Source organism: Triticum aestivum, chromosome 3D (assembly GCF_018294505.1).
Source record: "Triticum aestivum cultivar Chinese Spring chromosome 3D, IWGSC CS RefSeq v2.1, whole genome shotgun sequence".
In the NCBI taxonomy this organism is placed as follows: Eukaryota; Viridiplantae; Streptophyta; class Magnoliopsida; order Poales; family Poaceae; genus Triticum; species Triticum aestivum.
Window position 1 is genome coordinate 489,503,414 of NC_057802.1, and position 16,555 is coordinate 489,519,968.

Here is a 16,555-nt window from a genome sequence, read left to right on the forward strand (position 1 = left end):
AAGAAGAAGAACTAGAGAGTTCTTGAGGGTGACTCCGCCAACATACTTCACTCTTATCATTTTGGCGAGGACAAGTGCAAACAACTTCCATATCTTGCACTAGTTCAAGGAGTCACAAACCCTCTTGTTGGTAAGACAAGGGACAAGGTAACCTAATGCTTTCATGGACATCATCTTGTGTATGCATCACTCTATGTAAATGGATATCCTTGTTTGTTCCTTGTGGGACTAACCCGTGTAGGTATTGAAAGTGCAACTCACTCCAAAGGATTGCTCCGAATGATCTACATCAACATTGAGCATCTACATCTTCAACACCTACATGAAGTCATCATCGACAAAAACCAAGGTTAGTTCATCCCTCTTAGGGGGGATATCACATCTAGGGGGAGCTTTACTCAAATCAATGAGCTAAAGCAACTCTAATGGTGTGATCACAACAATGCTTTATGTAAAAGTGGCAACCCCACTTGTTCTTAAACTATGAGTATGACCTATGATCAAGTGTTCTCATTTGACTCCTATGTCAATATACTCATATATAGATGACCTAGTCATCGCCAGTTACTTGATAGATGCTAGAATGTTTGTGCATGCTTTGTCACATATTTCATTTGCCATTTTATTGTGTGAGCATGTTGGTTGCATATTTTACACATTCGAGGACATCCATTTGTTGCTTTGATTGTTTGACTTTTTATCTTTTTGCCAAATGGATGGACAAGAATGCCTAAGAACACCCTCTAGCTATCTATGCTTTTCTCGTCTCAAACTCTATTCATGCTACATCACAAAGTTTGATCAAGTCAGATTCGAACCACTCTGTGTGAGGACCACTCGGAGATCCCGATTCGTCATAGACTTAAACCTCCAAAACCTCTTTATGCATCTTGGTCTGGCCGATTCATCCTTTTCAGTCCTACCGAGTCACCAAGTTGATCTAGGGTTTTCAATCTCGGTGCAACCGATTAGAACTTTTCGGTCACACCGAGTTGCAGTAAATGCTTGTAGTTTTGCATCTCGGTGCCACCAAGTCATTCCACTCGGTCACACCGACAGGGTCAGGTTATATATACCGACGGGTCAAATTTTGGAAATTTCTCCGAACCTCTTCGCCCGCGCGTAACCTACTCTGCCTCCTCTGGTCTCCGGATCGTCCTCTTGTCGCCAGCGACCTCCCGCCGCTGGTCTCCACCGCCGTCAACGGAAATCTTCACCGTCGTTGCCGCCGTAGCAAGTTCGTCGCCGAACTAGGGTACGAACTTGATCATTGTGCTAATCCTTAACTCCGATTCTTAGCACATTGCTTTGCCATGATTCTTGCCATGATTGAAATCATCCTGTCCAGCGAAATCATCCCGTAGATTAGTTTTGATTTGAAGATTTAGGGTTAGGTCTCCGCCGAACTCATCTCGGACCGACCGAGTTGTAGAAATCGGTCTCACCGATTTTGGCTTAGGCCAGAGCACACGCATTTTTGGTCCGACCGAAAATTGCAAATCGGTGTGCCCGAGTTCAATTCTCTGTGAAACCCTAGCAGTCTCGGTACCACCAAACTGTGACTCGGTCTGACCGAGTTCACTAGTTCAGGTTCCAAAAGCTGCTTCGGTATCACCGAGTTTACAAATCGGTAGATCCGAAATGCTTTCTGTGAAGAACTAAAACTAAGTTTTTAAGTCATCAGTTTTGCAAAAACTCCTGTACTTTGTGATGCTCATCTACTCTACCTCATCTATAACCTATTCACAGGGTCTGCTGACAGTTTGCCTGCAAGATGTCTGACCAAAGTGACAGCCATAACAAGTCAGAGGAACAGGTTCAGTTGAGTGAGGGCACTAGTCCCTCTAGCAGCTATGATGAAGGCAGCAGGAGCACTCCAAGCAATCTGCCAAAGGCTGCCACCAGGACAAGAAAGAAGAGAACTTCTGACTCTGAAGATGAAGATTATGTGGCTGTTGAAGATGAAGCCACTTCAAAGAAGAAAGTGCTGAAGAAAGAGTATGGCTCATCTGCTGCAACTAAACCAGGTCTGAAAACAAAGATGCCAGCAAGAAGACAGCCCATGTCTAAGCCAAGAAAAGTTGCCACAGGAGAAACAATGGAGTTCACTCTTGAACCCAAGGAAACTGGAGATGGGAAGAAGAGAAAAGAAAGGGTCAAGAAGACCATTGCCAGAGTTATTGGGAAGCCATCTATGATGAGAGATTCTAAAGAAGAGGAAGAGGAAGAGGATGCTGCACCAGCACCCAAAGCTCAAAAGCTTATGGGAGATGCAATCCGATCAGGGGCTGCTCCATCTAAGCCTAAATCTGCTCCTAAGGCTGCAGCTCCAGCTACTTCATCAGAAGCCTTCGTCCTTGGAGTTCTCTCAACACCACCTCCCGAAAGATCAAGCCTGAGAGTCGTTTAGCACTATGCATTTTCAAACTTTTTGGTAACTTGTTGCCAAAGGGGGAGAAAAATGTATAGATCATAGGCTTTGAGAGAGTGTGTGTTAGTTTTTATCTCTCTTTGCACTTATTTGGTTTGGTTTGAAACTTTATTGCGTGCTTGTGTGCTAATACTTTGTGTCCTTGTGAGATACTTGTTTGATCATGTGTTTGATCATATGCTACCCTTAATGCTTGTTGGATAATGCTATCTTTCATATCCTATTATGATCATTCACTTTGCTTGGTGATGAGTGCATGTTTTTAATCTCTATCATTTTGAGCGCTCCACCAAGATGTATGTGACATGGAAGAGTAACCCATGATCCTAATCGATTGTGCATTTGCATTCAAAAGCAAATCTTAAATAATGCACAAATTTAGGGGGAGCTCTTGTTTATCACATACTTCTCAAAGCGACGATATTTTTCAATACTATTTATCATTTGTTGAAGCTTTGATCTATTTGTTGTCATCAATTACCAAAAAGGGGGAGATTGAAAGTGCAACTATCCCTGGATGGTTTTGGTAATTCCTAACAACATATAGCTCATTGAGCTAATGCTATTCCAAGATGAATATTTCAGGAAAGCTCAATGATTGGCATGGCATGGATTAGAAAGTGGACCCTTCAAAATGCGAAGGACAAAGGATTGGCTCAAGCTCAAAGCACAAGACTCTACATTTTCTATTTTAGTGATCCAAGATCACATTGAGTCTATAGGAAAAGCCAATACTATTAAGAAGGGATGAGGTGTTGCTTAATGAGGCTCTTGCTCAAAATGCTTAGTGATATGCTCCAAAACCCTCCACTACTTTCTCATATCCACATATGTCCTAATCCAAAAAGTCTAACTCGGCCCCATCGAAATTTCATATCCAGAGCCACCAAGTTCAGTTGTCATAGCCACTGCCAGAAACCCTAATCAATTCGGTCTCACCGATAGGGATCTCGGTCCCACCGAGATGGGGTTGTAATCTCTCTGTTTCCTTTTCGTAACGTTTCGGTCAAACCGAGATGAGCGATCGGTCCCACCGAGATTGCAATGCAAACTCTCTGTTTCCCTTTTGTAACGTTTCGGTCCAACCGAGATGAGCGAATCGGTCCCACCGAGTATGCCTGCCAACTCTCTGTTTGACTATTACCAAAATCGGTCTCACCGAGTTTGTGTAATCGGTCTCACCGAGATTATGTTATGCCCTAACCCTAATGGCATCGGTCCCACCGAGTTGATCCAGTCGGTCCCACCGAGAATCCTAACATTCACACTTTGAAATAAATCGGTCCGACCGAGTTTCATGATTCGGTCCCACCGAGTTTGGTGATTTGTGTGTAACGGTTAGATTTTGTGTGGAGGCTATATATACCCCTCCACCCACTCTTCATTCATGGAGAGAGCCATCAGAACATGCCTACACTTCCAATACATATTTTCTGAGAGTGAACCACCTACACTTGTGTTGAGGTCAAGATATTCCATTCCAACCACATAAATCTTGATCTCTAGCCTTCCCCAAGTTGCTTTCCACTCAAATCTTCTTTCCACCAAATCCAATCCTATGAGAGAGAGTTGAGTGTTGGGGAGACTATCATTTGAAGCACAAGAGCAAGGAGTTCATCATCAACACACCATTTGTTACTTCTTGGAGAGTGGTGTCTCCTAGATTGGCTAGGTGTCACTTGGGAGCCTCCGACAAGATTGTGGAGTTGAACCAAGGAGTTTGTAAGGGCAAGGAGATCGCCTACTTCGTGAAGATCTACCCGAGTGAGGCAAGTCCGTCGTGGGCGACGGCCATGATGGGATAGACAAGGTTGCTTCTTCGTGGACCCTTCGTGGGTGGAGCCCTCCGTGGACTCGCGCAACCGTTACCCTTCGTGGGTTGAAGTCTCCATCAACATGGATGTACGATAGCACCACCTATCGGAACCACGGATAAAAAATCTCCGTGTCAACATTGTGTTTGCTCCTTCAAACTCATCCCTTTACCTTCATATGCAATTGTTTTACATTCCGCTGCTATACTCTTAGAATTGCATGTGTAGGTTGATTGCTTGACTTGTGCTAAGTTGCTAAAATCGGCCAAGAACTAAAATTGGGAAAAGGCTAGATTTTTATTTGGTCAAGTAGTCTAATCACCCCCCCCCCTCTAGACATACTTTCGATCCTACAGCAACGAACATTTTATTATCCAAAATCTGCTTGCTCTTCTTTACCATGTTCCTCTTCCGTTCTTCTTTAATAAGTACTCTCTCCGTTCCTAAATACAAGTCTTTGTATAGATTCCACCATGGACTACATATGGAGCAAAATGAGTGAATCTACACTCTAAAATGTATCTGGATACATCTGTATGTGATCCATAGTGGAAATCTCTACCAAGACTTATATTTTGGAACGGAGGGAGTATGATAGTAGTACAGTATGTTCCTTGTAGTGAATATGAGCAGGGACATTTCTAGTGTAGAGGTCTATACGGTCGGTTGGTATGGACACTTTGAACTCGTCGGGCCTCTTTGATTCGTAGGATTTTGTAAAAATGGGAATAGGATTTGCAGTGGCCTGCCCACTTGAATCCTATAAGAATAGCAAGGAAATGCAGGGAGCTGTGTCGCCTTTGAGAGTTACACTGATATTAACAGTACCGCACCTTCAGTTGAAGAGAGCTGGTATCCGAAGGCTTTCTAGTCGTACCGGCAATACTAGCACATATATTCCAGCAAGTTCCACTTTGCTGATTTACTCTGATGCTTATGGTTTTCCCGTTATATCTACACTATGATCTGTGTAGCTGCTTTGTGTCGCACTAGCAGCAGCCCACTCTTGAAGCTAAACACCGCAATGACTTACAAAATTGGCACCAAGGCATTGAGTGCCATTCTGGATGCAATGAAACTCATACGCTCACCACCTGTTGATTCTTGTTCAGAATATGATCCTAATGACTATTCTAACCTCGAGGAGTCAAAGGCAGATGGCATGCCCTGTTCACCCATCAAGGTGCCTGTTCTAATTTGGCAAGGTTTTATTGATTGTGCGTATCTTGCATATGTTGTCTTGCATTTCTTCTACTTTGTTGCACCGCCATCTGCTTAGTTTACTCATCATCTATGTCGAGATGCCATGCCCATCCATTATCAATACATATTCCATCTGTCATCATACCATGTTTTTCCACTCAAATGTTGTTCTTGTGCATCAGACATCAAAAAGGAAGAGGGTGATTGCCGAACCTGAAGGAGCACCACCAAAGTCCTTGAAAAACGTGGTTGTGCCAAAGAAATCAGCCAGCACCCCACTTATATTGGTTGTACAACCAGTGACACAAAACATAGGACCGACTCCAGCAGACTGTACCCATACTTCACTGGCCACACCACTAGTCGCACCACATAAGACCTGCACTCCAGCAAAAGGTATGCCGATTTTAGTTGCCATAGCACCAGCCGTACCACAGAAAAATCCCACTCCAGCAAAAAGTACAGCAAGTCCACCGGCCGAAGACCTATCCCAACTGCAGAGATGGCCAATTCCTGCAGATTGGAACCCCATTCCAGTTATTCCCAGTTTAAAAGACAATGCTTTCAATGTTGTTAGGGACTATGTGCATATATTCCCATCATGGGAAGATTATAGTGAAGACAAACACCATTTTCACATCTTCCTGTCCCACTTACGTGTAAGTGCTATTATTCATGGTGATTATTTTCCTGTTTTCTGCTGATTGAACACATCAATGATTTACATTACATTGTTGTAAGTAGGCGAGGGTCAATCTGGATAGTCATGATGAGCAAAGCTTGCTTGTGCTTTTCAAGGAAGCATTGCAGCAGTATCGGTGTTACCTGAGAAAATCACACTTTGATGGCAAGTCTATAAACGAATTTCTGGTGAAGTCTCCTGTGCTAAATTTAGAAGACATTGAATGGAAAAACCTTCTAATGCACTGGTCTCGTTCCGAGGATGAGGTACTGTCTATGATATCGCATGACAATTTGAACTTCTACTTTTCCGCATGTGCCTTACGGATATTTTTGCAGGAAATCTGCTCAGAAAGAATTCCGGTTTGAAAAGAACGACAGGATATCGCAAATATGTTGCCCGCTGCTTTGCTCTTGTTACTACCTGTTGTCCTATATCACTGTACTTGCATACATACCTGGTTCATTATGTGACAGCAGTATGCATGATAGCTTGCTTATCAATTGTTCGCTCCAAATTATCTGATCTATATGAATGGTTACATTAGTGTAGAATATATCCAATGCCAATGAAATTTTTTAGCTCTGCATTGTTCTTGTAAGTACCTGTTGTCCTTTATCAGTGTACTTATATTGACAGGTAGTTGTTCATGTACCATCACTCTGCAGCGTATTTTCCTTTGCCCTCCATTTTCTACACATAAGATCTGTATTTACTCTTAGCATAAGGTTGGATAACACCGATGGTACTGAAGAAGTTTAGCTCTGCATTGCTCTTGGTTGTACCTTTTGCCTGTATCGCTGTACTTACATTTGTAGCTACTTGGTTATGTGGCATCGCTCTTCATCTTATCTTAAACATTCTCCATTTTTTCTTATATTGTCACATCTATATTTACTCTTAACAAAATGTAGAATAAATCCAATGCTTATGAAGAAGATTCTGTGGTAAACTTCTTGAATTGCCCCCCCCCCATCAGCATGGACAAGGGCTTTATAGAGCCTGCCTTCACCAATAATGTAAGTTTGTCCTTCTCAAGCCTTCAAACTTTGTTGTGTATATTTGGTTAGGTATGACTGCAACAGCTATTTATTTTTGGTGTTTGCATCAAATTGCATGTTTAAAGTTTATTATGTACTCCAGTTCATAAACAAAAGTTTGTCCTTCTCAATTTAAGTTTTCAGTTGTACAACCAAGTTCCTTCTTCATACCATGTAAATTAAATTATACAGAGCAAGTGATCTTATTTTGCCAATCTGAAATGGGATAAATTGACAGCACACTAACCATTGATACTTATGAGTTCTTGATATGTAATCCAGTGGTGCCGTGAAGCTGCCAACTCCTTCACAATGTCATTTCCTGCCATATCTTGACCTGAACAATACCATATTGTGTTAATGCTATTTTAAACTGTGTCACTTTATTCGTCAGTAAGAAATGTGATGAATTGTCAGCACTAATACTTATATGTGCAAAACCTGTCATCTGTCTGCTTGTTTATCTTTCAGAGTGAGGAGGATATAAGTGTCAAACAAGTGCAGTCTGACCAGCTTGCTCAGCTGCTTGCGCAGCAGCTCCCGAGCAGGGCTAACCTTTCTTGAACTCTATTGAAGTGCTGTCGGTTTTGTATATTATTTTGTCGACGTGTTTAGTTGCACTGGTGGCGATCTTTGATGCCCAGTGTATGTAATCTGCTGTCTGCTTTTGCTTTATTATCATAGTGGCGAACTTTGATGCCCAGTGGATGTAATATGCCGTAATTTCTTTATTGTATAGTCTAGGTTTTTTTTCTTATTCACGATGCTGCAGTTATTTTACTGTATATATATCATGTCTACGCAGTAAACCGGCCAAACCGTAAAATTACGGTTCATAATCGGGCCGTCATGCAAATCACCATGTATGATCCGATCATGGGCCCCGTGATCTTGGTCCGTTAACAGGCCTAAATGTAAACTGGCCCACTAGTAGATTCAGGCCTTTAATAGGCCGAGTAAACCGCCGGCCCTATTTTCCCAAGAAAACTCAATGGGCCTTTAGGAGGCTGAAAAGTAGGTTGGGCCTGAAACGTGTCGAACAGCTCACGGGCCGGCAGTAGGCCGAAATAGACCCCGGCCCATGAATGTGCCAATCAAATCATGGGCTTATAACAGGCCAAAATTGTCTCGGTCCTTGTTTGGTCCAATCAGATTATCGGCTGCGAGCAGGCCGGATGCAAACCAGGTCGTAGTTAGGCCCAACTATATGACGGGCTTTTAACAGGCCGAAATTAATATAGGGTCGAAATGTTAAATGGGCCCTTAACAGGCCGAAACTAATATCAGGCCGAATTACTAAATGGGCCTTTAGCAAATGGGCCCAAAAGCGTAGCGTCCAGTTGACGGGCCGAATCTGATATGGGCCATAATTTAGCCCAAATCCTCTTAAAGGGCCAGACCTGATCTGGGCCGTAATTTGGCCCAAAACATGGTAGGCTTTTAATGGGCGGGATCTCATATGGGCCATTATTAGGCCCGGAACATGGCAGGCCATTAATGGACCGGATCAAATATGGGCCGTCATTTGGCCCAAAACATGGTAGCCAGTTAATGGGCCGGCCTACTAGGGTCCTCAAAATCTTGTGGGCCTACAGCTGGGCCGGCCCATTAATGTTGGCGAAATCTCGTGGGCCTTTAGCTGGGCCGGCCCATTATGGTCCACAAAAATCTTGTGGGCCTTCACCTGGGCCGGCCCATTATGGCCTGCAAAAATCTTGTGGGTCTTTACCTGGGCCGGCCCATTATGGCCCGCAAAATCTTGTGGGCCTTTAGCTGGGCCGGCCCATTATGGTCCGCAAAATCTTGTGGGCCTTTAGTTGGGTCGGCCCATTTAAACTTTATGGGCCACGTTTGGGCCGGTCCACGTGTTAACATATCATAGGTGCATCTCGCCCATTGGATGAGTGACACCTGTGCCAACACGGAGCTGACACGTGTTTCTTCCAGCCAATGATGATTTTACACATGGAAAATCCCCATTGGTCGGGGCTGTTAACGGGTTATCGGATCCAAAACCGGACCCGATAGCTTAATGGCGTTCCGTTACGGTGGATGCCACGTGTCGGTCACCCTTGACGAAAGCACTTCTGTGACGCGCGATTTATCGTCATGGAAGTGGACACTTCCGTGATGATAATTTTGGTAATGTCATGGAACACTTCTACGACAGCACATGTATGAATATCTTGATTCTGTCATAAATTTGTCATGGATATACATGCATGACAGAAAACGTGACCTACTGTGACAAACACGTATCATCACGGAAGTATATTTTTTTGTAGTGATTTAAGCTTCTGTCACTCTAGCAACCCATCATCTACTTATTACTTCCCAATGCCTTCCTCTAGGCCCAAACAATGGTGAAGTGTCATGTAGTCGACGTTCACATAACACCACTACAGGAGAGACAACATACATCTCATCAAAATATCGAACGAATACCAAATTCACATGACTACTAATAGCAAGACTTCTCCCATGTCCTCAGGAACAAACGTAACTACTCACAAATCATATTCATGTTCATAATCAGAGGGGTATTAATATGCATAATGGATCTAAACATATGATCTTCCACCAAATAAACCAACTAGCATCAACTACAAGGAGTAATCAACACTACTAGCAACCCACAGGTACCAATCTGAGGCTTTGGGACAAAGATTGGATACAAGAGATGAACTAGGGTTTGAGAGGGGATGGTGCTGGTGAAGATGTTGATGGAGATTGGGCCCCTCCCGATGAGAGGAGCGTTGGTGATGACGATGGCGATGATTTCCCCTTCCCGGAGGGAAGTTTCCCCCACGGAACAGCTCTGCCGGAGCCCTAGATTGGTTCCGCCAAGGTTCCACCTCGTGGCGGCGGAGTTTCGTCCCGTAAGCTTGCTTATGATTTTTTCTCGGATGAAAGACTTCATATAGCAGAAGATGGGCACCGGAGGGCCACCAGGGGGCCCACGAGGCAGGGGGTAGAGCGCGCCCCCCACCCTCGTGGCTAGGGTGTGGTCCCCCTCTGGTATTTTCTTCGCTCAGTAGTTTTTATTATTTCCAAAAAAACTACTGTGGAGTTTCAGGACTTTTGGAGTTGTGCAGAATAGGTCTCTAATATTTGCTCCTTTTCCAGCCCAGAATTCCAACTGCCGGCATTCTCCCTCTTTATGTAAACCTTGTAAACTAAGAGAGAATAGGCATAAGTATTGTGACATAATGTGTAATAACAGCCCATAATGCAATAAATATCGATATAAAAGCATGATGCAAAATGGACGTATCATTGGGCTTCTTCACTTGAGCAGCAACTTGCTTTTCGTTCTTCTTGAAGTTCTGTCGGGGATATACCCCGCGGTATAAACCGCCGGATGTATGACCCGGCTGGAGCTTGGCGACTCACTGGCGACCAGCTTGGACCTGGCGGTTTACGATTCATCGGAGACCCGGCGGGCGGGTCAGATGGACGACAGGGCCCAAGGCCCAGTAGGCCGGTTCATGTGATGGTGGGCCGGCTTAAGAGGAAAGCGTAAGGAATATTGAAGGAAATATGCCCTAGAGGCAATAATAAAGTTATTATTTATTTCCTTATATCATGATAAATGTTTATTATTCATGCTAGAATTGTATTAACCGGAAACATGATACATTGTGAATACATAGACAAACAGAGTGTCACTAGTGTGCCTCTACTTGACTAGCTCGTTAATCAAAGATGGTTATGTTTCCTAGCCATAGACATGAGTTGTCATTTGATTAACGGGATCACATCATTAGGAGAATGATGTGATTGACTTGACCCATTCCGTTAGCTTAGCACTCGATCGTTTAGTATGTTGCTATTGCTTTCTTCATGACTTATACATGTTCCTATGACTATGAGATTATGCAACTCCCATTTACCGGAGGAACACTTTGTGTGCTACCAAACGTCACAACGTAACTGGGTGATTATAAAGGTGCTCTACAGGTGTCTCCAAAGGTACTTGTTGGGTTGGCGTATTTCGAGATTAGGATTTGTCACTCCGATTGTCGGGGAGGTATCTCTGGGCCCTCTCGGTAATGCACATCACTTAAGCCTTGCAAGCATTGCAACTAATGAGTTTGTTGCGAGATGATGTATTACAGAACGAGTAAAGAGACTTGCCGGTAACGAGATTGAACTAGGTATTAAGATACCGACGATCGAATCTCGGGCAAGTAACATACCGATGACAAAGGGAACAACGTATGTTGTTATGCAGTCTGACCGATAAAGATCTTCGTAGGATATGTGGGAGCCAATATGAGCATCCAGGTTCCGCTATTGGTTATTGACCGGAGACGTGTCTCGTTCATGTCTACATAGTTCTCGAACCCGTAGGGTCCGCACGCTTAACGCTACGATGACAGTTATATTATGAGTTTATATGTTTTGATGTACTGAAGGTTGTTCGGAGTCCCGGATGTGATCACGGACAAGACGAGGAGTCTCGAAATGGTCGAGACATAAAGATTGATATATTGGAAGCCTATGTTTGGACATCGGAAGTGTTCCGGGTGAAATCAGGATTTTTCCGGAGTACCGGGAGGTTACCGGAACCCCCCGGTAACTTAATGGGCCTTAGTGGGCCTGGGTGGAAGAGAGGAGAGGAGGCCAGGGCAGGGCCGCACGCCCCTCCCCCCCCCAGTCCGAATAGGACAAGGAGAGGGGGGCGGCGCCCCCCCTTTCCTTCCTCCCCTCCACCTCTTCCCCCTCTCTCTCCTAGTCCAACATGGAAAAGGGGGGGAGTCCTACTCCCGGTAGGAGTAGGACTCCTCCTGGCGCGCCTCTCCTTGGCCGGCCGAACCCCCCCCCCCCTTGCTCCTTTATATACGGGGGCAGGGGGCACCTCTAGACACAATTGATCATTGATCTCTTAGCCGTGTGCGGTGCCCCCCTCCACCATATTACACCTCGATAATATCGTAGCAGTGCTTAGGCGAAGCCCTGCGTCGGTAGAACATCATCATTGTCACCACGCCGTCGTGTTGATGAAACTCTCCCTCAACACTCGGCTGGATCGGAGTTCGAGGGACGTCATCGAGCTGAACGTGTGCTGAACTCGGAGGTGCCGTGCGTTCGGTACTTGATCTGTCGGATCGTGAAGACGTACGACTACATCAACCGCGTTGTGTCAACGCTTCCGCTTTCGGTCTACGAGGGTACGTGGACAACACTCTCCCCTCTCGTTGCTATGCATCGCCATGATCTTGCGTGTACGTAGGAAATTTTTTGAAATTACTACGTTACCCAACAGTGGTATCAGAGCCTGGTTTTATGCGTTGATGTTATGCACGAGTAGAACACAAGTGAGTTGTGGGCGATATAAGTCATACTGCTTACCAGCATGTCATACTTTGGCTCGGCGGTATTGTGAGATGAAGCGGCCCGGACCGACATTACGCGTACGCTTACGCGAGACTGGTTTCACCGTTGCGAGCACTCGTTGCTTAAAGGTGACCGGCGGGTGTCTGTCTCTCTCACTTTAGTTGAACCGAGTGTGGCTACGCCCGGTCCTTGCGAAGGTAAAAACAGCACCAACTTGACAAACTATCGTTGTGGTTTTGATGCGTAGGTAAGAACGGTTCTTACTAAGCCCGTAGCAGCCACGTAAAACTTGCAACAACAAAGTAGAGGACATCTAACTTGTTTTTGCATGCATGTTGTGATGTGATATGGTCAAGACATGATACTGAATTTTATTGTATGAGATGATCATGTTTTGTAACCGAGTTATCGGCAACTGGCAGGAGCCATATGGTTGTCGCTTTATTGTATGCAATGCAATCGCCCTGTAATGCTTTACTTTATCACTAAGCGGTAGCGATAGTCGTAGAAGCATAAGATTGGCGAGACGACAATGATGCTACGATGGAGATCAAGGTGTCGCGCCGGTGACGTTGGTGATCATGACAGTGCTTCGGAGATGGAGATCACAAGCACAAGATGATGATGGCCATATCATATCACTTATATTGATTGCATGTGATGTTTATCTTTTATGCATCTTATCTTGCTTTGATTGACGGTAGCATTATAAGATGATCCCTCACTAAATTATCAAAGTATAAGTGTTCTCCCTGAGTATGCACCGTTGCGAAAGTTCTTCGTGCTGAGACACCACGTGATGATCGGGTGTGATAGGCTCTACATTCAAATACAACGGGTGCAAAACAGTTGCACACGTGGAATACTTAGGTTAAACTTGACGAGCCTAGCATATAACAGATATGGCCTCGGAACACGGAGATCGAAAGGTCGAGCGTGAATCATATAGTAGATATGATCAACATAGTGATGTTCACCGTTGAAACTACTCCATCTCACGTGATGATCGGACATGGTTTAGTTGATATGGATCGCGTGATCACTTAGAGGATTAGAGGGATGTCTATCTAAGTGGGAGTTCTTAAGTAATATGATTAATTGAACTTGAATTTATCATGAACTTAGTACCTGATAGTATCTTGCTTGTCTATGTTAATTGTAGATAGATGGCCCATGCTGTTGTTCCGTTGAATTTTAATGCGTTCCTTGAGAAAGCAAAGTTGAAAGATGATGGTAGCAATTACACGGACTGGGTCCGTAAATTGAGGATTATCCTCATTGCTGCACAGAAGAATTACGTCCTAGAAGCACCGCTGGGTGCCAGACCTGCTGCAGGAGCAACACCAGATGTTATGAACGTCTGGCAGAGCAAAGCTGATGACTACTCGATAGTTCAGTGTGCCATGCTTTACGGCTTAGAACCGGGTCTTCAACGACGTTTTGAACGTCATGGAGCATATGAGATGTTCCAGGAGTTGAAGTTAATATTTCAAGCAAATGCCCGGATTGAGAGATATGAAGTCTCCAATAAGTTCTACAGCTGCAAGATGGAAGAGAATAGTTCTGTCAGTGAGCATATACTCAAAATGTCTGGGTATAACAATCACTTGATTCAACTGGGAGTTAATCTTCCGGATGATAGCGTCATTGACAGAATTCTTCAATCACTGCCACCAAGCTACAAGAGCTTCGTGATGAACTATAATATGCAAGGGATGGTTAAGACAATTCCCGAGCTCTTCGCAATGCTAAAGGCTGCGGAGGTAGAAATCAAAAAGGAGCATCAAGTGTTGATGGTCAATAAGACCACTAGTTTCAAGAAAAAGGGTAAAGGGAAGAAGAAGGGGAACTTCAAGAAGAACAGCAAACAAGTTGCTGCTCAGGAGAAGAAACACAAGTCTGGACCTAAGCCTGAGACTGAGTGCTTCTACAGCAAGCAGACTGGTCACTGGAAGCCGAACTGCCCCAAGTATTTGGCGGATAAGAAGGATGGCAAGGTGAACAAAGGTATATGTGATATACATGTTATTGATGTGTACCTTACTAATGCTCGCAGTAGCACCTGGGTATTTGATACTGGTTCTGTTGCTAATATTTGCAACTCGAAACAGGAGCTACGGATTAAGCGAAGATTAGCTAAGGACGAGGTGACGATGCGCATGGGAAATGGTTCCAAAGTCGATGTGATCGCGGTCGGCACGCTACCTCTACATCTACCTTCGGGATTAGTTTTAGACCTAAATAATTGTTATTTGGTGCCAGCATTAAGCATGAACATTATATCTGGATCTTGTTTGATGCGAGACGGTTATTCATTTAAATCAGAGAATAATGGTTGTTCTATTTATATGTGTAATATCTTTTATGGTCATGCACCCTTGAAGAGTGGTCTATTTTTGTTGAATCTCGATAGTAGTGATACACATATTCATAATATTGAAGCCAAAAGATGCAGAGTTGATAATGATAGTGCAACTTATTTGTGGCACTGCCGTTTAGGTCATATCGGTGTAAAGCGCATGAAGAAACTCCATACTGATGGACTTTTGGAACCACTTGATTATGAATCACTTGGTACTTGCGAACCGTGCCTCATGGGCAAGATGACTAAAACACCGTTCTCTGGAACTATGGAGAGAGCAACAGATTTGTTGGAAATCATACATACAGATGTATGTGGTCCGATGAATATTGAGGCTCGTGGCGGATATCGTTATTTTCTCACCTTCACAGATGATTTGAGCAGATATGGGTATATCTACTTAATGAACCATAAGTCTGAAACATTTGAAAAGTTCAAAGAATTTCAGAGTGAAGTTGAAAATCATCGTAACAAGAAAATAAAATTTCTACGATCTGATCGTGGAGGAGAATATTTGAGTTATGAGTTTGGTCTTCATTTGAAACAATGCGGAGTAGTTTCGCAACTCACGCCACCCGGAACACCACAGCGTAATGGTGTGTCCGAACGTCGTAATCGTACTTTACTAGATATGGTGCGATCTATGATGTCTCTTACTGATTTACCGCTATCGTTTTGGGGTTATGCTTTAGAGACAGCTGCATTCACGTTAAATAGGGCACCATCAAAATCCGTTGAGACGACGCCTTATGAACTATGGTTTAGCAAGAAACCAAAGTTGTCGTTTCTTAAAGTTTGGGGCTGCGATGCTTATGTGAAAAAACTTCAACCTGATAAGCTCGAACCCAAATCGGAGAAATGTGTCTTCATAGGATACCCAAAGGAGACTATTGGGTACACCTTCTATCATAGATCCGAAGGCAAAACTTTTGTTGCTAAATTCGGAAATTTGCTGGAGAAGGAGTTTCTCTCGAAAGAAGTGAGTGGGAGGAAAGTAGAACTTGATGAGGTAACTGTACCTGTTCCCTTATTGGAAAGTAGTTCATTATAGAAACCAGTTTCTGCGACACCTACGCCAATTAGTGAGGAAGTTAATGATGATAATCATGAAACTCTGGATGAAGTTATTACTGAACCTCGTAGATCAACCAGAGTAAGATCTGCACCAGAGTGGTACGGTAATCCTGTTCTGGAAGTTATGTTACTAGACCATGACGAACCTACAAACTATGAAGAAGCGATGGTGAGCCCAGATTCCGCAAAATGGCTTGAGGCCATGAAATCTGAGATGGGATCCATGTATGAGAACAAAGTATGGACTTTGGTTGACTTGCCCGATGATCGGCAAGCCATTGAAAATAAATGGATCTTCAAGAATAAGACTGACGCTGACGGTAATGTTACTGTCTATAAAGCTCGACTTGTTGCGAAAGGTTTTCGACAAGTTCAAGGGATTGACTACGATGAGACCTTCTCACCCGTAGCGATGCTTAAGTCTGTCCGAATCATGTTAGTAATTGCCGCATTTTATGATTATGAAATTTGGCAAATGGATGTCAAAACTGCATTCCTGAATGGATTTCTGGAAGAAGAGTTGTATATGATGCAACCGGAAGGTTTTGTCGATCCAAAGGAAACTAACAAAGTGTGCAAGCTCCAGCGATCCATTTATGGACTGGTGCA